Below are 26,603 nucleotides of genomic sequence, written 5' to 3'. Positions count from 1 at the left end.
TTAAAAACACTCCAATATGAGTCTAAACTAAACAATGAATGAACTTGTAGCAAGTAGAGATAACGTAGGGAGCAGAAATAAACAAAATGAAAAAATTATCATATCATACATAAGACACTGCATCCATGGAACAAGAACAAGAGATTATGAAAAAGCATTCAGAGTATAAGAAGGATACTGTAGAAATTAAAAATATATATATATTTATAGAGTAGGAAGTTGGAGGATAAAGTTGAAGAAATCTCCTAGAAAAAAGACAAAGAGATGAAAAATTGTGAAAAAATAAAAAATTGAGAAGAGCAGTATAGTAGGGCTGAAATGCAACTAGTAGAGTTGTAGAAAGAATAAGGAAGGGAAAGAAAATTTATTTAAAAGAAAAAAAGAAAAGAAACCAAAAAATGTCCAGACATAAATTTCTAGATTGAAATGGCTATCTAGAACTTAGCTACTAGTAGTAGAGATTAAAAGAAACCCACACCAAAGCACATCAGGTAAAATTATTAGGTTAAACACATCAAACTACCACTTTTGTATGCCAAAAATTATTAACTAACAGCAGTTTCTCATAGTTCAACCTAATATCTCCAATCTTGAATTTAATATTTAGACAAACTTTTTGGGCTTGTAAGGTCTTAAATTATTTACCTCCCATACTCCTTTTCTCAGAAAGCTACTCTGAAGGATATGCTCCAGCATCATAAGGAAATAAGCTGAGAAAGAGGAAGATGTGGCATCCAGAAAGGTAAGGATCCAACACAGAAGGAAATTCCAAGGACAAAAGCTATTGATTGAGCTGGCCTAGAAAGCCACCAGTTCACAGTTAGAGAAAGAGCACTGAAGGAGTAATGTCTCTAAGGGGAAAAAAAAAAAAAAATCAAATATGTTTATAACATATCAAGAAAAGATTTTCAGTTCTATTGAAGAGTTTGGAGATGACTTTTTTTTTTTTTAATTTTTTGGCTGCACTGTGTGGCATGTGGGATCTTAGTTTTCTGACCAGGCATTGAACCCAGGCCCCCTGTATTGGAAGTATGGAGTCTTAACCACTGGACTGCCAGGGAAGTCCCTGGACATGAATTACTGATGGATACATAAAACTATCAGCAAACAAACAAAAAACAAATCCAAGGAAAACAAAAGGCTGTGCAAGAAAGGAAGCATAAGAGAGGTAGTGTGCATGCAGTGAGGTGGGAGGGGTAAGAGAATTAAATTTCATCCTTCATCATAGTAAGTTAATAGATAATTTAATAAATTTGAAATATTAAAACAAATAGCAGAATAAGCATATTTTTTGAACTATGGAAGTTAATACCAGAAGAAACAACTAAAGGACTTGAAAGTGTTGCCTCTGGGGAGCAAGAATCTAGAGTGTGGAGAGATAGGGCATGGGACCGTTCTATTATAAGCCAAGTTGCACTTTTAGCTTTTAAAACTATATACAGGGCTTCCCTGGTGGGGTGGTGGTTAAGAATCCGCCTGCCACCGCAGGGGACACAGGTTCAAGCCCTGGTCCAGGAAGATCCCACATGCCGCAGAGCAACTAAGCCTGTGTGCCACAACTACTGAGCCTGTGCTCTAGAGCCTGCGAGCCACAACTACTGAGCCAGCGTGCCACAACTACTCAAGTCCACGCGCCTAGAGCCCGTGCTCCACAACGAGAGGAGCCACCTCAATGAGAAGCCCGCACACCACAACAAAGAGTAGCCCCCGCTCACCGCAACTAGAGAAAGCCCATGCGTAGCAACGAAGACCCAATGCAGCCAAAAATAAATAAATAAAACAAATAAATTAAAAAAAGAAAAGATTAAAAAAAAACTATATACAGATACTACTTTAATAACTAGATAGCTCAAGGCAGTATGCCAAATTAAATATAATCTCATTAAATAACCTGCATATAAAGCCCTTAGTTACAATAAACTAATCCTTTTAGAAAGCCATCTAAATTAATCACTTCAAAATTACACATCAAGAGATTCCATATAAAACACCAATCAAATTAATTTGCATGACCTACAGAAATACACATAAGAGTATGGATGTTAAAAATTTGATTGATGGGGTTTTTCCTTAGATGAATTTGATATGCCTAGCTGATGAGTCCATGACAAAATGCACTTTGCTGAGCCGATTTCTGGAACTATACTATTTTATTCCCAATTCTGGGGTGTTGGGCTTTTTTTGTTTGTTTTTTGTTTTTGAGGTGGGGGTAGACAAAGACAAAAACTAAATACCACTAGAGAATACAAAATTAAATACCTTAGCTGAATCTTTTCTTGGGAAATAGTCCCACCTAAGAATCAACTATAAAGTTGATCACCATTCAAATTAGAAAGGATTTTACATTCTGAAAACAATGTGCTTATAGGTATGCAAGGTCTTTGATAAGACTCTCTTCCTAAAAATCAACCACTTCTTCTGGCATAGGGCAGTTTCATGAAGCTGTAGAGTTTCTTTCTGTCCAAGAATGAAAAAAATCTCCCTTCCCACAAGGTACCTTATAGATTCTTCCAAACCATATTAGAGCCAATATTTATTTTTTAATTTTTACTTAAAAATTTAAGGTTATATTTGCATAATAAATCCTGTTTGTGGCAAAAAATATTTTAAAATACAGGAAGGTATAAAGAAAGTAAAAGCTTCATTTCCAAAGAAAATCATTATAAATATTTTAATACTTACTTTAAAAAAAAAAAAAGCTGGGCATACCCAGTATACTTATTTTTAAGCATTTTTTTCACTTTCACAGGAATATTTGCCTATGCCATTGAGAATATAGTTTTTTATGGCTGCATGTCATATATATATATATATATACATGTTGAAATTTTTCTTAACTTGCTTCCTATAATCAGAATTTTGGGTTGGTTGAATTTGGGTTTTAAGCATACTTGTCCATAAGTTATTGCAAAATGTTTCCCGTTACTTCTTATAAGTGTAAACTGGTTACAAGTGAAATTGTAGGGTTTTCAACACATATTCTTAAACTATCTTTTAGTAAATTTACATCAATGAACTTTCCTAGTAACAGGACATGAGATGCTTCACATTCTGATTACAATGGGAGTCTAGTTAGTTAGTTAGTTTACCAACTTTGTTGAAGTATAACTGACAAACAATAAACCATACAAATTTAAAGTATATAATTTAATAAGCTTTGACGTGTATAGCACCAAGTAGACAGTTACTAGAAGATCTATAATAGATAAATAGATTTATAATAAGAACCGAAGTCAGGTAGTGTAAGTGCATTTCCATATGAATTTTAAAATCTGTTTGTCAATTTCTATTAAAAAGACTGCTGAGAATTAGGATTCACTGAACCTATCAATCAATCTGAGGACAACTGACACTGTAATACTGTTGAGTCTTTCAATCCATGAACATGGTAAATCTCTCCATTTATTTAAGTCTTGTTAAATTCCTTTCAGCTATGTTTTGTAGTTTTCAGTGTACAGGTTTTACACATCTTTTGTCAGGTTTATCCCTCACTATTTTATATTTTAATGCTATTATAAATTATGTTTTTAAAACTTCAGTGTGATTGCCAGAATATAGAAATTCAATTGATTGTCATACAATGAACTTCTGTTCTGCACTATTGCTAAACTCACATATTACTATCATTCTAATAGCTTTTTGTAGCTTCCTTAGCAGTTTCATTTTTAAGATTCTAATAACTATTTCTTTATTAAAGTCATGTTATCTGTTTTTTTTTCTTAGCATTTTCCACATAGATGATCATAACATCTATAAAAAAAAAAAGACAGTTTTATTTCTTCCTTTCCAATTTGGATGCATTTTATTTCTTTTCCTGGCCTTACTGAACTAGCTAGAACCTCCAGTGTAATGATGGATAGAAGTAGTGAGAGGACATCCTTACCTTGGTCTTTATCCTAAGGCAAGAGCATTCAGTTTTTTAACATTAACTATGATATTAGCTGTAGGTTTATGGTAGATACACTCTATCAGGAAGAGATTTGCTTCTATTCCTTCTTCTTGAACAGGGTGAGGCAAATGAGGCATGGGAAGTATCAACTGCAGGTACAAAATTTAAGGGGGCACCAAAAACCTCAGTAATAAAGATAAATGATATTTTAATGCAGTATTTTTTTTTTCACACACACACACTGTATTTTATTTTTACAAGAGATAAATAGACTGACACCAAGCATTGTACATGGATGACCACAACAAAAGCAACAATGATTGCCATTACCAAACATGAAACACACTCATACTATGTCATAATATTGACATTCAGTCCAGTAATCCTCCACTAATGCAGTATTTTTAAAAAGTCAAATGTAATGCAAAAATCCACAATGAACAAAATACTGAAATTTAAATAAAGATTAGATTGATCTCATTGATTTTTCCTTTTGCTTCTGGCTTCAGTATGGCTCTGGATAGCACTGTTACTGAAGCCATGAGAGTAACAGAAGGGTGGGCATTGTAGACAGAAGGAACAACATGCATAAAGGCCATAAGGTAGGGATGTGCCTGGAGCATTTGAGGAATATTAAGGAAAAGAGTGAGACAGGGAGAGAAGAGAGTAAAGGAGGTCAGAATGAAAATAGGGGCTAGATGAGCTAAGTGACTACAAGAACTTTGAGTTTTTTAGAATGATATGGGAAGCCACTACATGGTTTTAAGTAGAGGAGTAAAATAATCTGACATGCTTATTAAAAAGGATCACTCTGCTATGTTGAGAAAAAATTATAAGGCACTAAAGACAGGGAGACTAATTAAAGGTTATTACAATAATCCAGAAGAGGTTAAACAGTGGTTTAAACCAGCTGGTAGCAGTGAAAGTGGTAAGAAGAGTTGGATTCTAAATATACTGAAGATAAAGCCAGTATAATTTGTTGGTGGATTGAGAAGAATGACTCCTTGGCCCAAGCACTTAGAGAAATGGAATTGCTATTTACTGAGATGATGAAGACTGAGGAAGGATTAGGTTTTGGAGAAAAAATTCAAAAGTCTGGTTTTGGACATTTTAAATTTGAAATGCCTATCAGATATCTAAGTCAAAATGTCAGGTAGGGGCTTCCCTGGTGGCGCAGTGGATAAGAATCTGCCTGCCAGTGCAGAGGACACAGGTTCAATCCCTGGTCTGGGAAGATCCCACATGCCGCAGAGCAACTAAGCCCGTGTGACACAACTACTGAGGCTGTGCTCTAGAGCCTGTGAGCCACAACTACTGAGCCCGCGCGCCTACAGCCCGTGCTCTGCAGCAAGAGAAGCCACCGTAATGAGAAGCCCGTGCACCTCAACAAAGAGTAGCCCCCACTCTCCACAACTAAAGCCCGTGCACAGCAACGAAGACCCAGCACAGCCAAAAAAAAAAAAAAAGTCAGGTAGGCAGATGAATATGTGAGACTGATAGTAAATGTGAAGTTGTCAGAATATGAATGAGAGCAGAAGAGATAACAAAGAGTGGTGTGACAGAATAAGCAGTCTGAGGACTGAGCCCGGGGGCACTTCAATGTTTAGAGGTTGGAGGGATTAAAAATAAGCAGCAAAGGAGACAGGTGAAGAATACAGTAAGGTGAGAAAAAAATTCAGGAGAATGTGGTATTCTGGAAATCAAGTAAAGAAAGTATATGAAGGAAAAAGTAATCAAATCTGCTGAAAGATAAGGATTGAGAACTGAGAACTATCAGGAAAGTGAAAAGACAACCCATTAGGGAATGGGAGAAAATATTTGCAAATCACATATCTGATAAGGGACTTGTATCCAGAATACAAACATACAAACACACTCTTATGACTCAACAATAAAAAGACAAACAACCCAATTAAAAATGGGAAAAGGATCTGAATAGACATTTAAAAAAATATATATATACATATATACATACACATACACGTATACTTACAAATGACCAATAAGCAAATGAAAAGACTCAGAACCACTAATCATTAGGGAAATGCAAATTAAAATCACAATGTGATCCCACTTCACACCCACCAAGATGGCTCAAATAAAACAGACAACAAGACAATAACAAGTGTTGATGAGGATGTGGAGAACTTGGAACCTTCTTACATTGCTGGTGGGACTGCACCCACTTTGGAAAAGTTTGGCAGTTCCTCCAAATGTTAAACAGAGTTATCATACGACTTAGCAATTCCACTCCTAGGTATAAAACCGAGTGAACTGAACACATATGTCTACACAAAATGTGCACATGAATGTTCACAGCAACATTATTCATAGTATCCAGAAAGGGGAATCAACTCAAATTTGTCCATCAACTGATGAATGGATAAACAAAATGTGGTATATATATATCCATACGATGGAATATATGGCTATAAAAAAGAACAAAGTATGGATACATGCTATATAACATGGATGATCCTTAAAAACATTATTCCAAGTGAAAGAAGCCAGACACAAAGGGCCATATACTGTATGATTCCAGTGATACGAATGTTCAGAATAGGCAAATTCATAGAGTCTGAAGCAGAGTAATGGTTTCCAAGGGCTACAGGAAGGCAGGAATGTATAGTGACTACTAATGGGCACAGGGTTTCTTTCTGGGGTGATGTAAATGATCTAAAATTAGATAATAGTGATAGCTGCATAACTATGAATATACTAAAATCCCCTAAATTTCATACTTTCAAAATGTGAATTTTATGGCATGTGAATTGTGTCTCAAGAAAACTCCTACTTAAAAAAATACTGAGAGTTGATCATTGGATTTACCAATGTACAGGTCACTGGTGACTTTGACAAGGGCAGTTTCTGTAGAATGGCAGAGGAAAAAGCCAAATTAAAGTTGGTTTAGGAGAGAAAGGAGAAGAATGGAGATGATTGTGAAGACTATAATTTGAGTCTATACTGTAACTGGAGTATAGACTGCTCTTTGAGAAGCTTTGCTAAAGGGAGCAGAGAAATAGGGCACTTTCTGGATGAGGACGTGGGATCAAGAGAGGTTGTCTTTAAAAGATTAGAAAAATTTAGTGCATGTGTGCTGCTGATGGGAATAATCTATATACAGGAAAAAAAAGTAATTCTGCAATAGAGAAAAAGGCAATATGTTGGAGTGAAGTCCTTGAGAGACAGGAGGAAGAGATCTTGTGTATGAGAGGAGCGATTAGCTCTAGATAGGTTCACAAGCAGCCCATGAGCAAACACGCAGATAAATGGGTATATGCGAGTAAAAAAATAAATGGGAAGATGTGTGTAGAATGGGTAGAAGCTCTTGCTTCTATTTTTTCAGTAAGCAAGGTGAGACTGAAGATGAGAGAGGGATGCAGGAAGTTTGAAGAGAAAAGAAGGTAAGAAAGAGTGAATAGATAGGGAAATGTAGTAGTATTGCCGTGAAGTATTACAGGCCTACATAAGGGTAATAACCATGAACTTAATATGAGAACAGGCAAAATAGTTGCATAGTTTTCTCTAGCCACATTTAGATGCAAAGGTGTAGGCATGGAGTAAGCCAAAAGATGGGTTTAACCATGGTTGGGGTTTTATCAATGAGCAAGTTAAGAGTGTATAGAAGGAAGTAATCATAATGTAAGGAGGTAAGGAGGGAAGTAAATATGTGAAAAAAGTGAGACGCACAGTACAAAAGGTGGTGAGGTCAAAGGATTGATGGATTCTAGAGGAAGGGAACCGCAAAAATAAACAAATTTTAAGAAGTTTTTAAAAACGAGGGGCTGGATGAAGAACAGGATGCTTGAAATTGGGATAATAGAGGAGATGCAGCTCTAAATGACTAGGTCTAGGACAGAAGCCTTGCACACTTTTCCTGCAAAGGGTCAGATAGTAAATATTTTAGGTTTTGAGAACCACTGGTCTCTGCTGCAATATGCAATTCTGCTGCTATAGTGTGAAAGAAACTGTAGACAACACATAAATGAAGGAGCAAGGCTGTACTTAAATAAACTTTATTTACAAAAATGCATAGTTTGGCAGAGGCACTGCCAGGGGCACTGGTTTAGGATATGACCATAGGATTAGTAGCTGAGACAGGATGGAGAATAAAATCACTGGGAGAGATGTGGCCAAGGAACTAAGAAGCAAAGGCATTAGTAAGATCATTAGTATGAACATTGAGTTTAAGAAGAATTAAGCCAGGAGTAGTATTGGAGAGAGTGACTGTGAGCCAGGAACTAAAACCTTTAAAGAATGAGGGGACACATCAGCAAAAATGGGGGAGATCTCTGAAAATTCTCTCCTCCATAAAAGAAGTAGGAAAGCTAAAAAAAATCGTCAGAATTAAGTTTTTCAGAATTCTGGAAATTAGCCAAAGGCTTGCAGCAATCAGGGAAGCCTTTACTCAAGAAATAAGCTGAATCTCAATAAGAGCAGTGAGCTCTGTGGCGTCTGAACTTACCCTATTCCCATCCCTGGCTCTGAAAATCAACTGCCTACAATCACAGTGAAAAGCAGCAGCCTGACAACTACTGGAAAGGGGAGAACAAGCTTTGTTCCTGAAGAATTGTCATTATTTGACCTTTCTAGTGGCTTCTTGGAAAACCCCACTTGCAAGGTTGTCTATATTTGACCAGATTTAGATCTTGCCCAGTGTGAAAAGCCTTTTCCCTGGGGACGGAAACATGGCCAAAAATATTCACAGGCAAGTGTTTAACTTTGTGGCTGCCTAAGACAGTAGGTAACAGTTGGGGCAAATAATAGGCTAACTAAAAAGCTTAAAAGGAAAGCTAGGGAAGCAGCTGTCCACAGAGGCTTTGAAAAGTTCTGATGTGTTCCTGGGAATCTAGAAGGCACCCACATGCCCAGGGCTGACCACATGCTCAGGAAAGGCCTGAGGAGGCTCTAAGCTCTCATCTCTAGTTGACCTTGAGGCTCTGCCAAGCAGAAAGTGAAGAGTTGTCAACTGCCTGGGTGAGTGTCAATTCTACATCTACCAAAACTATTCTTTTTTTAAAAAATTTATTTATTTTATTTATTTATTTTTGGCTGCGTTGGGTCTTCGTTGCTGTGCGCAGGCTTTCTCTAGTGGCAGGGAGCGGGGGCTACTCTTCGTTGCGGTGCATGGGCTTCTTATTGCGGTGGCTTCTCTTGTTGCAGAGGAAGGGCTCTAGGCGCCCGGGCTTGAGGAGCTGTGGCACACAGGCTCAGTAGTTGTGGCGCACGGGCTTAGTTGCTCCGCGGCATGTGGGATCTTCCCAGACCAGGGCTCGAACCTGTGTCCCCTGCACTGGCAGGTGGATTCTTAACCACTGTACCACCAGGGAAGCCCTACCAAAACTATTCTTAAAAAACTAGGAGAAATTAAGATATTCCCAGGTAAACAAAAATTGAGAATTCATTGTTAGCAGACCTGCACTATAAGAAATATTTTAAAAGGAATCCTTCAGGTTGAAATGAAAGAATACTAGGTAGTCACTTGAATTCACATGAAGAAATAAAGAACACCAGTAAAGGTAGCCCCAAGATTGTATTAGTTTCCTACTACTGCTGCAACATATTACCACAAATTTACAGCCGTAAAACAACACAAATTTATTATAGTTCTGGAAGTTGCAAGTCTGAAATAGGTCTCACTGGGCTAAAATCAAGATGTTGGTAGGGCTACATTTCCTTGTAGAGGCTCTAGGGGAAACTTCATTCTCTTGCCTTTTCCAGCTTTTAGAGGCTGCCTGCATTCCTCAGCTCATGGCCCCTTCCTCCATCTTCAAAGCCAGTAGTATAACATCCTTAAATCTCTGACTCCTACTTTCCTGCCTCCCGCTTTCCCTTATAAAGACCCTTGTGATTACATTGGGCCCACCTGGATAATCCAGGCTACTCTCTCCATCTCAAAATCCTTAATCACATCTAGAAAATCCCTTCTGCTATGAAAGGTAACATTCATAGGTTCCAGGGGTTATAGGGTTTTTTTAGGAGGTCATTATTCTGCCTATCACATACATAGTTTTTGCATACTACTGAAATTAAATTGGCATTAACCCAAACTAGATTATTATAAATTAAGATGTTAATTGTAATCCCTGGGGCAACCACTAAGAAAATAACTCTAAACATTATATCAAAAGAAACAATCAGGGAATTTAAATGGTATACTAGAATATCTCCACTTAACACAAAAGAAGACTTTGTGGAGGAACAGAGGAACAGAAAAGACATAAAACATATAGAAAATAGGGGCTTCCCTGGTGGCACAGTGGTAAAGAATCCGCCTGCTAATGCAGGGGACACAGGTTTGAGCCCTGGTCCAGGAAGATCCCACATGCCATGGAGCAACTAAGCCCGTGAGCCACAACTACTGAGCCTGCGCTCTAGAGCCTGTGAGCCACAACTACTGAGCCCACATGCCACAACTACTGAAGCCCACATGCCACAACTACTGAAGCCCACGCGCCTAGAGCCCGTGCTCCGCAACAAGCCACCGCAATGAGAAGCCCGCGCACCGCAATGAAGAGTAGCCCCCGCTCGCCGCAACTAGAGAAAGCCTGCGTGCAGCAATGAAGACCCAACGCAGCCAAAAATAAATAAATTTATATTAAAAACATATAGAAAATAAACAGCAAATGGCAGACATAAATCTCATCAGTAATTATGTTAAATGTAATCAAATTAAACATTCCAATTAAAGAATGAGGGGAAGTAACCCAGTGTCTATAAAATTACTAAAACAGACAAATGACAAGACTTACAAACCTAGGAGGTTTTATTGAAAAAGGAGAGATAATGATCTGCAAGTGGCAAGAAAGAAAAAAGAGGACACCCACTTTTAAGTCCACTGATATATGGAACATGAGAGAGAGGACAGATACCGCTCCAGAGGACTGCACTGTAGCAGGATCCTGTGGAGATGTTTATGATCTTTCTTGATATAAAGAAATTTAAAGTTTTTGTTAAGTAAAAATGTATCAATCTTTTCCTTTATGTTTCTTCCCTTAGCATTCATGCTTAAAAAGTCCATCGTATCCTGAGAACAGATAAAAAATATTCATCTCTGTTTTCTCTTTTATATACAAGATTTCTAAATTAGAGCCTCCGTTCATTTTAACCTTACTGTAGACTCTGCTGTATAAAACTCTCTTATTTTTCTTTCCTAGAATCAGAAGGAAAGGAGTGTAAAGGAGACAATGTATTCTAGAAAAATCACTAAATTAAAAGGCAGTAGTACTGACATTTAATCCAAGCTCCACTATAAAGCCACTGGGTGGCAGCTTGATCTCTATCTGCCGCCCTCTTCCCCCACTGCCACAGTTTAACAACACATCATCTCTGGTCTATGGCTATAGGTTATTGTAATATCTCCCAACTGGCCAAATTGACAACAGTCTCTCCTTCTTCCAATCCATCCACCACAAAGGCTAGAATTACTGTCTTAAAAAAGCCTTAAAATGAAGGATTCATTTCTATACTTCATATAAATCGTTCCTATGAATCATTAGGAAAAACAAACAATTCAACAGAAAAATGAGTAAAGGATATGAACAAGCAATATACAGAAGAAGTACAAATGACCAGTAGAGATATTTAAAAACCACACTAATAATCAGGAAGGCACAGATTAAAATGACAAAGCATCTCCCCCATCAAATTAGCATTAATTATAAAGAATCATAAACACCCAGTTTGGTTAAAGATATGGAGAAGCAGAAACTTTTGTATTAAAATCTTATTTATATTAGGAAGTTTCATACTTAATAATAAGGAAATCCAAACTCCATAATATTACTTAAGGCCTTTCACAATGTGGCCTTGGCTTACCTCTCTTTTCTCTTCTCTATCCTCTACTCACCCTGGGTTTTACCTGCACATCACCCGAAAAAGGCATGAAACGTATCAGATTTTTCATCCCTCAACAATTAGGGGCATGTTCTTCCTACTGCCTGAAATGATCCTTTCATCTCCTCAATGCAAATGCCGTATTTCCTTTCAAGATAAAATTCAAACATCCTCTTCCATGGTGTTCCCAAATTTAGCTGACTTCCCCTTTGTGTTCTTATAGCACTTTAAAGCTCAAGGGCCCTTATCACGCTTCCACTTCAAGTTATCTGTTGATAATTTTTGTCTTCCTAACAGACTGAGGAGAGAGGCCCTTGAGATTCTAGTCTTATTTATTTTTGTTTTTACAGCACTGAGCACATAGTTGGTGCTCCATAAAAACTGAATTAGTAACATTTCACCTACCACCTAAAGCTAACAATAAGGTTTTTTTCATTTCTCAAAGTCTACAAAGACCAGTATTACCTTAAAATTACAATTCTCTAACACACCACTGTCCAAAACACCAAAACCAACTACCTTATATTGGTAATCTAGGTTTTATTATTGATCATTTACAAGGCTAAAAAAGTGAAATGTTGCTTTTGTCAATATGGGGTCTCAGTAGATTAATTAGAAATTTAAACAGTCCTCTTAGAGAGAAGCAGTGGTGTGCAAAGTAGTTGACTCCACATTGATAGATTAAAATAGGCCAGGGTTTTATTTACACTATGAAAATTGGTAAACACTACAAAAAGCCCTGTCCCCTTCTCCCAGCTGGTTAAACATTTACCAGCACATCACTGGACAAAAGTAGGACAGCACTGTGACTAGCTGATGAGTAAACAGTACTTTAAGTCTTCTCTCTTCTTCAAGAAGCTTCCTGGTCTAGTTACTAAACTATTTTCATGCATTTTCCCCTAATTTAGAACTCCTAAAGCACATCTATGTCAAAAAGTTTTACTTACACTCACCTAATTCATTCAGTAAATATGGACCTATGACACTGTCCATATTGATGATCAATTGTTTTATCCACTCATTTTTTACCTTTAACTAAACAGTAAAGCTTCTTAAGAGAGGAGGTTTCTCAAAAAGTACTTAACAGGTAATGACTGGGGTAGCAGATGCGGTTGGCTTCCAACAGCCATTTCACCTGAGAACATCAAAGACAATTATTGAAATCCCATTCCCCTTGTCAGCAAGTAGTTTAAAAGAGGGCTTATGACCCAGTTATGGTCAGAGATGTGAGAATAAAAGTCTGCTGGGAGCTTCTGGGAAAGGCTTCCTTGCTCCTAAGAAATAGGAAATTTCCCTTCTTAACCTCATGTTGTGGTATTTGAATGAAATCCTTACAAAGCTGGAGTCATCACGTTATCCAAAGCAAACAAGCAAAAAACCCAAACCTGACCTACTTCTGAAATTCTGAGTGATAAGAAATTTCCTAATGCCATTTAAAAACAAGGTTTGTGGGACTTCCCTGGTGGCGCAGTAGTTAAGAATCCGCCTGCCAATGCAGGGGACACGGGTTCGAGCCCTGGTCCGGGAAGATCCCACATGCTGCGGAGCAACTAAGCCCATGAGCCACAACTACTGAGCCTGTGCTCTAGAGCCTGCGAGCCACAACTACTGAGCCCACGTGCCACAACTACTGAAGCCCACGCACCTAGAGCCCGTGCTCCGCAACAAGAGAAGCCCCCGCTCGCCGCAACTAGAGAAAGCCCGCGCACAGCAACGAAGACCCAACGCAGCCAAAATAAATAAAAAAAACAAAACAAAACACACATTTAAAGAATAAAAACAGGGTTAGAAAAAGCATATTAACTGATAAATCAGAAATGTGGACAAAGATATATGTACTGAACTAGGATTCTCACCATAGTAAAATTTATTGTTTAGAGTGTAACTAATTGTGTTTTAAATTGGTCTTTTTCCTTTAACATTTTCCTCCTAGGCACACAACTATTTTTTTAATTGAATGAAAGATTCTTTAAATTCTATAGTGCTTTACAATTTTCAAAAGTTTCACACACATGATTTCATATAATACCTTAATAACACCCTTCCCCCCACCTCTATCATGCCCCTCCCCCTTCCCCTTCTCCACTGGTAACCACTGCTTTGTTCTCTATATCCGTGAGTCTTTCTTTTTTGTTTTATTCACTAGTTTATTTTTTAGATTTCACATATAAATGATATCATAATGTATTTGTCTTTCTCTGACTTATTTCACTTAGCATAATGCTCTCCTAGTCCTTCGATACTGCTGCAAATGGCAAAATTCATTCCTTTTCATAGCTGAGGACTATTCCACTGCATATATACACAACATCTTCTTTATCCATTCCTCTCTTGATGTACACTTAGGTTGCTTTATCCATTCCTCTCTTGATGTATACTTAGGTTGCTTGGCAACTGTAAATAATGCTGCTATGAACATTGGGGTGCATGTATCTTTTCGAATTAATGTTTGTGTTTTTTTGGTTAGAGACCCAGTAGTGGAATTGCTGGATCATATGACAGTTCTATTTTTAGTTTTTTGAGAAACTTCCATACTGTTTCCCACAGTGGCTGCACCAATTTACATTCCCAGCAACAGTGTACTAGGGTTTCCTTTTCTCCACATCCTCACCAACATTTGTTATCTGTGTTTTTTGATGATGGCCATTCTGACAGGTGTGAGGTGTTACCTCCTGGTTTTGATTTGCATTTCCTGATGATTAGCTATACACAACTATTTTTTTTTTAAAGATTTTTTGATGTGGACCATTTTTAAAGTCATTATTGAATTTGTTACAATATTGCTTCTGTTTTGTTTTGGGTTTGTTTGGCCCCGAGGCACGTGGGATCTTAGTTCCCGGACCAGGGATTGAACCTGCACCCTCTGCATTGGAAGGCAAAGTCTTAACCACTGGACCGCCAGGGAAGTCCCCACAACTATTTTTCAAAGATTAAAGTTAAACATACACATTGTTTAAAGAATAAGATTTTCACAAAGTTTGTTAAAAAAAAAAAAGTTGCCCTCACCCCCATTGCTGTCCCACTTCTACTCCCTAGAGGCAAACCACTTGCACATCTTTTAAGTAATTATTTTGGAACTAATCTCCATGTTTCTAAATGACATGGTTGTGTTGCTACCTCTTGATTCTTCAGTTTTGGGAATTATCCATTGATTTCCCACTTGGAAGACGAGCTCTTTTCTTCCTTCTGTACCCATAATACACACACATGCATCCTTCCTGTCTATCTCCCAAACTACCCTTTATAAGGATACTATAATTCTGATTCATTCAATATGCAGTGTACATTGTAATGACTACATAAGCCTATTCACATTTGAGCCATTCAGTAAACCGTGATTCCTTTTCCTTTCCTGCACAATTTTTTGTTTTTCCTATTTATCTTTTTAATTCATTTGCTTAGATTTCTATGTATTTATAAACACTTTGCCCCAGAAAATCTTTGCCAATGGTCTAAATTTCCTCTCAAGACACTGACATCCATAAAGTATTCTATTTCATCTTCCTGAAGAAGTCTGTTTTGGAGACTTTGAACCTTCTCCAGTCTGGACTGGCTGACCTCTCAGTGCTGGTAAACTGTTTATCTGAAATCTCCATTCACTAATTTGAGGAATCCCCTAGCTTGTCTTCTTTTTTGGATCTCCCATTTCCTCAATCATGTCTCCCTCCTTCCTGGTTTATGACCTTATTTTGTGGAGAACATTTTCCAGTAGCTTCCTAGAATGGTGCATGGGAAGGAAGTACATTTTTTGAGACATTGCAAGTTTATTCTAGCTTTTCAGACAAGATTGATAGTTTGGCTAAATTAAAAAAAAAAAAATCTAGGCCCTGTTCTTGGATACAGTTTCGACAATGATGTGTACTGACTTTCTTTTTAATTTTCAGAACAAAAATTTGATAATTCTGAATTGACATAGGAACTCAGAAACACATGACTACAGAAGTCGGTATCAGAATTTATAATACACTTAAGCTAGCCTAGACTCAGTGTTAATGTTTAAAGAAAGCCTAATGAAATTGGCAGCAAGAAGACACTGAATAAATGGTAGTTGTTATTAATAACAAAAACCATATTTACATCTGCAGGTTCTGATATAAATGAAGTAGATAAATTTGACCCAAAAGAGAAGCCAAACCAGGGTTTTGGTTTCTCAAGATGCCTAATCCTGATTAGTCTCCAATTTTATTAATTTCTCAGATATATCAAGTAATTCTTTTTGTATTTATATATATATATATATTTTTAACGTTTTTATTGGAGTATAATTGCTTTACAATGGTGTGTTAGTTTCTGCTTTATAACAAAGTGAATCAGTTATACATATACATATATCCCCATATCTCTTCCCTCTTGCGTCTCCCTCCCTCCCACCCTCCCTATCCCACCCTTCTACTGGTCACAAAGCACCGAGCTGATCTCCCTGTGCTATGCGACTGCTTCCCACTAGCTATCTATTTTACATTGTATTTATATTTAATACAAACCAGCTTGGGTAAAAACAGCTTGCTTGGTTGAAATGCAGATTAAACTCCAAACACTGGCAAAGTTCAAGTGGCTATATCATTAAGTTCACCTTGCTAAAATTTCAAAACCTTCTTTTTGTAAACACACAGTCGTACACACAGCCATACCACCCAGGATCTCAGCAATCTACATAATTTAATAGTACACAAAACCGCTGCATAAGAAAAGGGAATTTAGTATCAAGAAAACAAAAATGTCAACCCCTCTGAGGAAACAAAAGAAATTCCTCAATGATTGCTATTCCCATCCTGTCTCCAAAAGATTCACATTGCCAGAAATTTCATAAGCGCAAAATGCTATACATAAACTGAGGAGTCATATCCCCTCTGTGATTGTTACAGGCAATTTCTGCTTCTCCCCTCTTCTTTCTTCCCGTCCCCAGACCCAACCTCTAGGTGTCAATCTTCAAAACACTGATGGTGAAAGAAACTCTCTCTTTTTCTCCCTTCATGAAAAACTGAAATGAATTTATATAAATTTTCATCTAATGAAAAATTAAAGTTGGAGACATTCTAGCCTTCCCTTGGTTTCGTGAAGTCTTCTCATTCATCAATACCTACAATCAAACCAGCATTCTCAAACACATTAGTCAAGGCTCAGCATTAGGAAAATCTCTCAGACTAAAGGAGAGATTTAAACTAAGGGCTGGGAGAAATTTGATTAACTTCATACAACTACATAGGGTATGTAAGATATTAATAAGCATTTGGAGGATCAATGTAGATTATGTACAGTGTAGTCTCACCCTCTGTAAGAGTTATATTTATTTAAATTTAACAGCAACAACCCATTTTGTGAGCTGTGACTCTACAGTAGAAGTGGTGGTGGGTGGCAGTGGTTGTAGCAGTGAGGTTGGGGGTGGCAATAGTGTAAATCATAATCAGAGAGTTCAAGAGCATGAATGTGGACTTTCAACCACTAGAGTGAAATGGAAAAACTTGATGGCTCTAAACTTGGCCGTTAGAATTCATTAAAGTTTTACCTTAATCCTAAAAATAATGATAATAATAAAATAGATAAATTTAACAGCAACAACAAATTTACTTACTAATACTAGTAAAAATGTAAAATAATGGGAATAATATGTTTGTTTAAAAAATAATGGCCCGGTACTTCCCTGGTGGCGCAGTGGTTAAGAATCCGCCTGCCAATGCAGGGGACATGGGTTCAAGCCCTAGTCCGGGAAGATCCCACATGCCGCGGAGCAACTAAGCCCGTGTGCCACAACTACTGAGCCTGTGCTCTAGAGCCCACAGGCCACAACTACTGAGCCCCGTGTGCCACAACTACTGAGCCTGCACTCTAGAGCCCGCAAGCCACAACTACTGAGCCGGTGCTCCACAACGAGAAGCCACCGAAATGAGAAGCCCACGCACGGCAACGAAGAGTAGCCCCCGCTCGCCGCAACTAGAGAAAGACCGCGCACAGCAACGAAGACCCAACGCAACTAAAAATAAATAAGTAAATTTATAACAATAAATAATGGCCCCACTCCAGTAGCAAGGGGCATGACTAGTGCCTAGATCTTATTTTCTAGTACCATTCTCTAATAAAAGGAATCAGGGCTTCTTGGAGAAATGGCTCATTCTAGGGCTGGAGTATGAAATATACAAGATGAGTCTACCACATCTTATAGCACCAGAAAGCAAGGAAGTGCACCAACAATAACAATGCACACAAGCGAGTATGCACGGGGACATACACACACATTAAGGATGTTACGCAAAGGAATGTGGAAACCAACTGAAAGGGCTCCCAATGGCCGAAGCTGGAACTATTTGAGAACCAAAATTAAGTGATATTGGAATACAACCCAAAACATAAAACAAATATCCATGAATCCATTCTGATATAAATAAATAACTGGATAAACAAATAAATGGGGAAGAAGAATCAAAAGTTCCCATGCAGAAGATTTGAAATAATTTATGTAGATACTCTGCCCTCAAGGAGCGGGAGTGTAACTCCCCACTCCTTAGGCTGTAGACAATGTCTAGTGACTTTCCTCCAGAGAGTACAAATGGAAAGAGGAGAAGAAAAGAGAGTAACTTTACAGTGAAGAACCGGACAAGCCACAGCCAGGTGATCAAGGCCAACATCAACAGTCATAAATCATGTTAACAGTATGTGTGCTTGATAGGATGTGATGAAAATGGCCCTTTACCTCTGTGGTTATCCTACCAATAACCCATAACCTTCGTTTTATCATGAGAAAAACCTAAGACAAATTCCTGCAGTGGGACCTCCTACAAAATACCTGACCAGTACTCCTCAAAACTGCCGAAGTCATCAAAAACAAGGAAAAGTCTGAGAAACTGCTACCACCAAGAAGAGCCGAAAGAGACATGACAACTAAAAGTAATGTGGTATCCTAGATTAGACTCGAACAGAAAAAGGAAAAGTTGATCTAAATAAGATCCAGACTTAATAATAACAAATCAATACTGGTTCATTATTGTAAGGTGTAGATCATCTAATAATACAGGATGTTAACAACAGGGAAAACTGGGTGTGGGGGTGTATGGGAATTGTCTAAACTAACTTTTCAACTTTTCTGCAACTCTATAACTGTTCCAAAACAGTAAAGGAATTTAATAAATTAGAGTACACAAGGAAACATACATTGCATACTTCCCTTACCTTAGGAAAAAATTTGGAACCTGTCATCCAGGTGCATAATATCAGGTCAGATGTCTAATCATAAACACATATAAGACATTTAAGTTTCAAAGTAACTACATCTTTGCATAACAGAATCAAGCACCCTAACAGATATATAGCTAGCAACGAGCATGGATGATCTGACAAGAGATCTGTGTAGGAGGGTTGCTGAAAGTAAAAAACTCAGATAATTTCAATTGACTAACATTTGAAGGTAAAAGCAGATAAAAATCTTTGGAATCTGTCACATCCTAAGATAGAACTACTAGAAAAATCAAATCAAATCAGCAAATACTGAGTCTTATTTACGTGTAAAGCATTATCCCTAGGCCAGTATTACTCTAAGTATGGTCCCCAGATTGAGAGCATCAGCATTTCCTGGGAACTTCTTAAAAATGCCAAATGGCCTCACCTAAGATTTACTCAATCAGAATATCTGGTGGATTCAACCTAGAAATCTGTGTTTTAACATGCTCTCCAGGTGATTCTCATGCATGCTGAAGTGTGAGTAGGCAGTGTGATCCCTCGGCGAATGTGGCAAATGCATACAGTGGTCTGGGGTGCAGGTAAGCAGATGGAGAATTCATGTCTCACAGCAATCCACCTGCCACATGATTACCAAGCAGCACTGGTAAAGAGCAGTCAGCCCTCCTCTACCAGAAACTGAGTAGAAACACAATGGTTAGGTCCTCTGAGTGTCTCCTGGCAATTCTGAAGACAAGCAAAAAAGGAACAGAAGTCAGAAGTCAGAAGCAGGCTGAAAATGCTGGCCAGCAGGGAGACACACATAATTGCAGGTGTAGTGTATATTCCACCCAGTGACCCAAAACAGATTAAGTGTTGCAATCCAGCCCTCTTAACATCTCCAGGTTCTTGCTTTTCATAAAAACCTGGGGATTATAGGTTTTGACTCAGAATTCTGAACTTTGAGATTGCTGTTTCCATCTTGCTCTCGCCTATTTAAAAATGAAAAGCACTTTCTATATCACCAACAAAAGCAATTCAGCAGAATTCATTTCTATATATTGTGCTGCCAAATATAAGCTCCATTAATGAACAGCACAAGGGACTAGTGCTCGGTTTGGTAAAAGGATTAGAGTGTCAGGAGAAATCTAGCTCTGCAAGCTGCTGCGTTTAGAAAAATGCATTTAACTGCAGCCACAGGTCCCTCCCTCCTCTTGCTTCAACATCAGATGTTCACCCACCCCTAGCAACAAGATGAAGACCTTAGAGAGAGGGCCCTGACAGCAAACCACAGAGACTGCAGACACATCTCATTTTAATTGCATCAGCAACTGCTAAGCAATTAATGAAAGAAAGAGGGAAGAAGCATCCGGGCAAAGAGAAAAGAGACTTGAGCAACCATGTGGAAATACTTCATCCTCACCCCAATGAGAGTAGGTTATTTATGGCAGCTGCACAGAGCATCAAATCCTTGCATCTGATCTCTCAGGCCACGTCCCAGGCAGCAATAAAGCTACAGAGTCTAGATTTCCTCTTGCTTACAGTTTCATGTCTCCCATATTCCTCCCTGTAGCCACCAACAGAGATAAGGGAGAGAGAAACCAACAGATCGAGTAGGCTATTCAGCTATTAAGTCCCTTGGGCAGATTCTATGCTTTGCACAATACTGGGATATGAGGATCAGTAAATACTAAATACTAACAGCAGTGATTCATCAGAAGCATGCACGTACTAGGCCTAGGGCATGATGGGGCAGGAACTCCATCAATAAACCCCTGCAGTTTCCTTTTTTTTTTTTTTTCCCCAAGCTGTATCCTTATCCTATCACAGAAGAGAAACGAAATAAGATAAAAACTGCCAACAAAAACCTCTCAGAGAGAAAGTGAATTCTCAAATGTGGCCTTGGGTGCCAAAAAAACATCAGCACGAAAGAGAAACAAAAGCTCAAACAAACAGTCATTTAATGCCAAGATTCCAGCTGTCATCTCCTCAGTGAACTGGGAACCCTAAATTACATCAGTGAAGGTTGGTGTTTTTGGGGGAGTGAGGGTGGGAGCTGATAAAAAATTAGAGGTTCTTGACTAATTCATACAAGAAGTTCCTAAAGAGAATAATAACCAGATGCTCTCCTCTCTTTGCTCAGTCACTATTCAAACACAAGGACCAGATGTCCTGGGTTTTCTGCAACAGCCCTCATTGAAAAATTCTACCCTACTGTGTCTGGATTTGAGGTTGCAAGAAAAATGATCATTTTATATATAGCTTATCCCAATGACCCTCACACAGATCTTGATAGAACATGATAAACCAACATATGCAGGCAAAATGCAATGCCAAATTGATAAGGATAAAGTAGGCAGGAGACAGATTCCTAAAGCCAAGGTCCAAAAGTATTGAAAGTTGGACTTCACCTAACTTGGCCTATGCCTTTCTGTACTACAGAATTACTTGCACTGCTTACTGAAAATACAGAAGATTATGATTCATTGAAAAGTAGTTCTGGACTTCCCTGGTGGCTTAACAATCCACCTGCCAATGCAGGGGACACGGGTTCGATCCCTGGCCTGGGAAGATCCCACATGCCGCGGAGCAACTAAGCCTGTGCGCCACAACTACTGAGCCTGCGCTCTAGAGCCCGCGAGCTACAACTACTGAGCCTGTGTGCCACAACTACTGAAGACTGCACGCCTAGAGCTCGTGCTCCGCAACAAGAGAAGCCACTGCAATGAGAAGCCCGCACACCGCAAATAAGACTAGCCCCCGCTTGCCGCAACAAGGGAAAGCCTGCACGCAGCAACAAAGACCCAACGCAGCCAAAAAAAAAAAAAAGTAGTTCTTAGCTGACTGCTATTAGGGAAAAAAAAAAAAAACATCAAACTCCTTACAAGTCCCTACCAGATCTGGTTTCTGCCTACCTGCTCATCTCATAACCACTCACCCGCTTCATTCTAAACTATGCTGTCATTCTATGAATATTTATTCAGTGCCTCGTACATGCTGGCACTGTTGGAGGTACTATGGATGCATGTAGGACTCTCATGTAATGCTTGTTCAATTATGTCTTACACAAGGGCTCCTGGCTGAGGAGGCAGGAGGAAGTTGAAGTCCAGATCATGTTATGCTAGCTGAGCTGCTTGTCCTGGTGTGGGGCTGAAACCTCTTAGAAAGGAGGCTTTTTTCCTAATTTGCTGAAAGAAGCCCCATGGCCTAAGAGAGGCCCTAGGTATAATGACAAACAAATCAGACAAAAATCCCTGCCTTCATGGACCTTATATCCCACTGTTGGGGGAGATGGACAAAACCAAAATAAATTATACAGTATGTGAGACAGTGAGAAGGGTTAGGGAGAAAATAAAACAGAGAGGAGGGGATAGAAAGTTTGTGTAGGTATGTAATTTTAGAGTATTCACTAAGAAGGTGAATATAGGCCTTTGCACTTGCCTTACTATCTGCATAGAAGGCCTCCTGGTGCACCCCTACCCTTAATTTTGAATGGCTAGCTTTTTATCTTTCAATTTCAGCCTAAATGTCACCTCTTCAAAGGGGCCTTCCCGGGCTGCTCTAAGTAAAACAGCTATCCAAACTTAACTACGTAGGCTAGAGTTTAAATTCTATTCTATTTCTTGGTTTAACGCCTGGTATTTAGCTTCCCCATCTGCAAAATGGATAAAAATAGTACCTGCCTTATAGGGATGCTAGGAAGACTAATTACAACCACCACCACCACAATAACATGACAATAAAAATGACAATACCAATGACTACTTATACAGCTCTTACCACGTACCAGGCATTATTCTGTGTGTTCTACTTTTATTAACCCACTTGATCCATTCGATTAATACATTTAAAGTGCCTAGCATGGTATTCAGCACACAGGAAAGAAACGCTGGCTGTCATTCTCATTACCACCATCATCAGTGGCAGCATTATGAGCTATTCTACTGAAGTATCTTAAGCACTCTGCCGGGCTTTCTGCTCCACTAAAGGATCTATGCTCCAAAGTTCCTTCTTTCCCTTTTAGGATTAACAGTCTAAAGAAGGAATTTATGTATCAACCTCAACACTCACTCTGTGCAAAATAATTTCTCATTCCTGGCCATGTCATGGACTTAAAAAAAGGAAAAGACATAAGCTCGTCCTTATGCATCATACGCTTTAAATTTTTTTTTTTTAATTTATTTTTGGCTGCTTTGAGTCTTCATTGCTGTGCGCGGGCTTTCTCTAGTTGCAGTGAGTGGGGGCTACTCTTCGTTGTGATGTGCAGGCTTCTCATTGTGGTGTCTTCTCTTGCTGCAGAGCATGGGCTCTAGGTGCGTGGGCTTCAGTAGTTGTGGCACGGGGGCTCTAGAGCGCAGGCTCAGTAGTTGTGGCGCAGGGGCTTAGTTACTCCACGGCATGTGGGATCTTCCTGGACCAGAGCTCGAACCTGTGTCCCCCGTACTGGAAGGTGGATTCTTAACCACTGCGCCACCAGGGAAGCCCGCATCATATGCTTTAAAAGTCTCTAGAGGGCAAGTAGTAAGGTAGTGTGGAACTGGATGCCAAAATCCCTGGATTCATTGATTCACAGAATGCTAGAGGCTATCCAGATTAATCTTTCATTTTACACACGAATGAAATGAGGTTCAGAGAAAGGAAGTTATTTGCCAACTTGCCTTGTTACTTATAGGTAGTTCACTATGAACCTGGAACCAGAATCTAAATCTCTTACTCCCAGTCCAGCACCTTTTCCATTACTCCATAGAACCACTAGTTCAAAGTGGCCACCTGGAGAACAAGGGAACTGAATTTGTTCATCATATAGGTCTCTCCTCAATCTGTTCTAATACTGTGATTCTAATAGGAATGAAACCGAGAAAGAGATAAACACAAACTTTCAATTTGGGGAAATCTTAGGCTTTTAACACTAGATTAAAGTTTAGGAGGCAAAAGTATTGAATCCAGAGGAGTTAAGTATTTGAGTATATAGGTGTGATATTTAAAAGCGGTAATGAAGACTTCCCTGGTGGCACAGTGGTTAAGAATCGACCTGCCAATGCAGGGGACATGGGTTCGAGCCCTGGTCCAGGAAGATCCCACATGCCGTGGAGCAACTAAGCCCATGTGCCCAACTACTGAGCCTGCGCTCTAGAACCCATGAGCCACAACTACTGAGCCCGCATGCTGCAACTACCAAAGCCCGCGTGCCTAGAGCCCGTGCTCCGCAACAAGAGAAGCCACCGCAATGAGAAGCCTGAGCACCGCAACAAAGAGTGGTCCCCGCTCGCCGCAACTAGAGAAAGCCCACACGCAGCAACGAAGACCAGACGCAGCCAAAAATAAATAAATAACTTTATTAAAAAAAATAAAATAAAAGCTGTAATGAAATAATCTCCCCATTTGGTGGGAAACACCCTTCAGTGCAAAATTCCCAGATTTAAACATAAATTCTAAGACTGTGTTAAAGTAAACTAGGTCCTGCCCATAGTGGAAAGAAGGATTAACTGGGATAGAATTCTAGATCTGCCATTATTTTTATGACTTCAAGCAAATTACTTTTCTTCTTTATAACTCAGTTCCTATACACAGAAAATGAGAGGGTTAGGCTAATTATTTTTAAGGTGCCTTTCAACATTAACAATATAGGATTTGAAGCCAAATACAGAACAGAACATTACATCCTTTTAGATTAGCAACATGATTCTCTGTCTAAACAAGCTCTAGTAAGGTCAGCTTGCTATCAGTCTGAAAAAAGGGAAAAGAGAGGGAAATGAACAGCTTGGATAGTTAATTACTAAGGCTTAATTATGATTTACAACAAATAAGTACGATAATGAACTTATGAGTGGATGTCTTTTTCAGGAACTACTTAATCATGAAAATGATAGCTGGCACAGTGCTTGGCACATAGCAAATTCTCAAAAATTCATTGAATGAATGAATATGTAAATAAATGAAGTAATTAGCCAATTAGATATGTTTATTTTTTCAGGCAGGTCAAGCTGATGATAGAGAACTTTTGATGGCATGGAAATGAACTTCTTAGACTTTGGCTCTATAAAGAATAAATATACCAGATACAACATATACAAAAGTGCTAATTAATATAGGTGGATGTACTAGTTTCCTGTGGCTGCTGTAACAAATTGCCACAAACTTAGTGGCTTAAAACAACATAACATTCTCATATTTATGAAGGCCAGAGTCCAAAATCAGTTTCAGTGGGCTGAAATCAAGTGTCAGCAGGGCCAAACTCCCTCTGGAAGCTCTATGGGGGGAATCTGTTCCTTGACCCTTCCAGCTTCTGGTGGCTGCCAGCATTCCTTGGCTTGTTGCTGCACTACTCCAATTCTCAAGGCCAGCATTTTCAAATCTCTCTCTGCTCCATCTTCACATCGCCTTCTCTTCTGTGTGTTCAAATTTCCCTCTGCCTCTCTCTTGTAAGGATACATGTGATTGCCTCCAGAGCCCACCTAGATAATCAAGGATAATCTTCCTGACTCAAGATCCTTAATCACATTCACAAAGGCACTTTCTCCATATAAAGTAAAGGGATTTTACAGGTTCCAGGGATTAGGATGTGGATCTCTCTTGGGGGGAACATTTCTTCCAGCCTCCCACAGTAGAGTATGAAAAATGGTGACAGAGTGTCTAGGTACTTCCTAGAGTGGTAGAGTGGTAGCCAGAGTCTAAAGAGATAGATCTTAAAGTAGAGTTTGGGAGGGAATAAACAGGGTTTGGAAGAAAAGAAGGGGAAAGGAGATTGAGGAAGATGGGTTAGTGTGAGAGGGAAAGAGAGGGAAAGAATGGTGTATACCAGAGGTAAAAATGGGTGAGCTGTACATAAAGAAAAGCAAATATTTATTCATTTTTTTTAATTTTGGGGGGACTGAAGTAGAAAGTTTCAGCAGGGGAGAGCGTCAAAATAAAATTAGGTATACAGGAGCTTTTTTTTTTTTTGTAAAGAGCTGTGTTTACCAATTGTGTGTTGAGGTGCCCTGGGGCAGTATAACAAACTTAAAAAGGCACTGCTGAATATTTTAAAAATTTGAGGGACAGTAGTGCTCAATATCTATGGGACACCACACAAACTATACCAAACTTACCACACAAACTGCAAGGTAGTTCATAGTTTCATAGTTCAGTAGTTCATAGTTTCAACACTAGATCACTCTATGTTCATTTTGCTGATGTTGTATCTTTACAAAACTGGATTTTCGACTGTTGTGATAAAAAGCAAGTACATGAAAAATCAGTGTGGGATGGGAAACGAGGGTGATGGTGTCCATCCAATATGACTCCAAAAGTTTAGAAGGGTATGGGTCCCAACAGGCACACACAACTCATTAGTGAAGTAACTGTGGTTAATTAAGAATGAAATAAAATTATTTTTCTTTTATTGCTATTATTGGCTTTTAAATTATGACTACTGTGTTGTTAGACTGTAAATCCTTATTAAGTTTTTAGACCTAACACTTAATATACAGGACCATTACATGTGTCTTTTGACCTAGGTGTGCTGTGAAAAAATTGAGACATTAAGAACACTGACAACCAAGAAAGTTTAGGAACATCTGACATAGGGCAGTACAAGTAAATATAAGCTTCTGAAGTATAGTGAAACACACAGTATGTAGGACAGTGACAGGCTCTGAGAACTGTGGAAATGAAGTGACAAATTACTTTACATCAGGATCAGGAAATTTAATTTGATACTGAAGGGGAACTAGATATTAGCACAAGGATC

General features: G+C 38.8%; 2 protein-coding genes across 9 annotated transcripts in view; one reads left to right on the top strand and one right to left on the bottom strand.

The window, feature by feature from the left end:
- ZNF609 (zinc finger protein 609) overlaps window positions 1–26,603 on the bottom strand; it is a 222,180-nt gene that overhangs the window by 92,815 nt on the left and 102,762 nt on the right. The gene's annotated exons all lie outside the window — the stretch shown is intronic.
- LOC309653158 (uncharacterized protein) overlaps window positions 1–26,603 on the top strand; it is a 204,906-nt gene that overhangs the window by 160,860 nt on the left and 17,443 nt on the right. The window contains 1 exon segment of the mRNA XM_082447522.1: window positions 10,408–26,603. This exon segment is cut by the window's right edge and continues 17,443 nt beyond it. The gene's annotated coding sequence lies outside the window, so the exon portion shown is untranslated.

The sequence above is a fragment of the Balaenoptera physalus genome (genome assembly GCF_965194825.1).
Source record: "Balaenoptera physalus genome assembly, chromosome: 2".
NCBI classification, from domain to species: Eukaryota; Metazoa; Chordata; class Mammalia; order Artiodactyla; family Balaenopteridae; genus Balaenoptera; species Balaenoptera physalus.
Note: the sequence above shows the minus strand (reverse complement) of the source record. Positions and strands in the feature narration are given on the sequence as shown.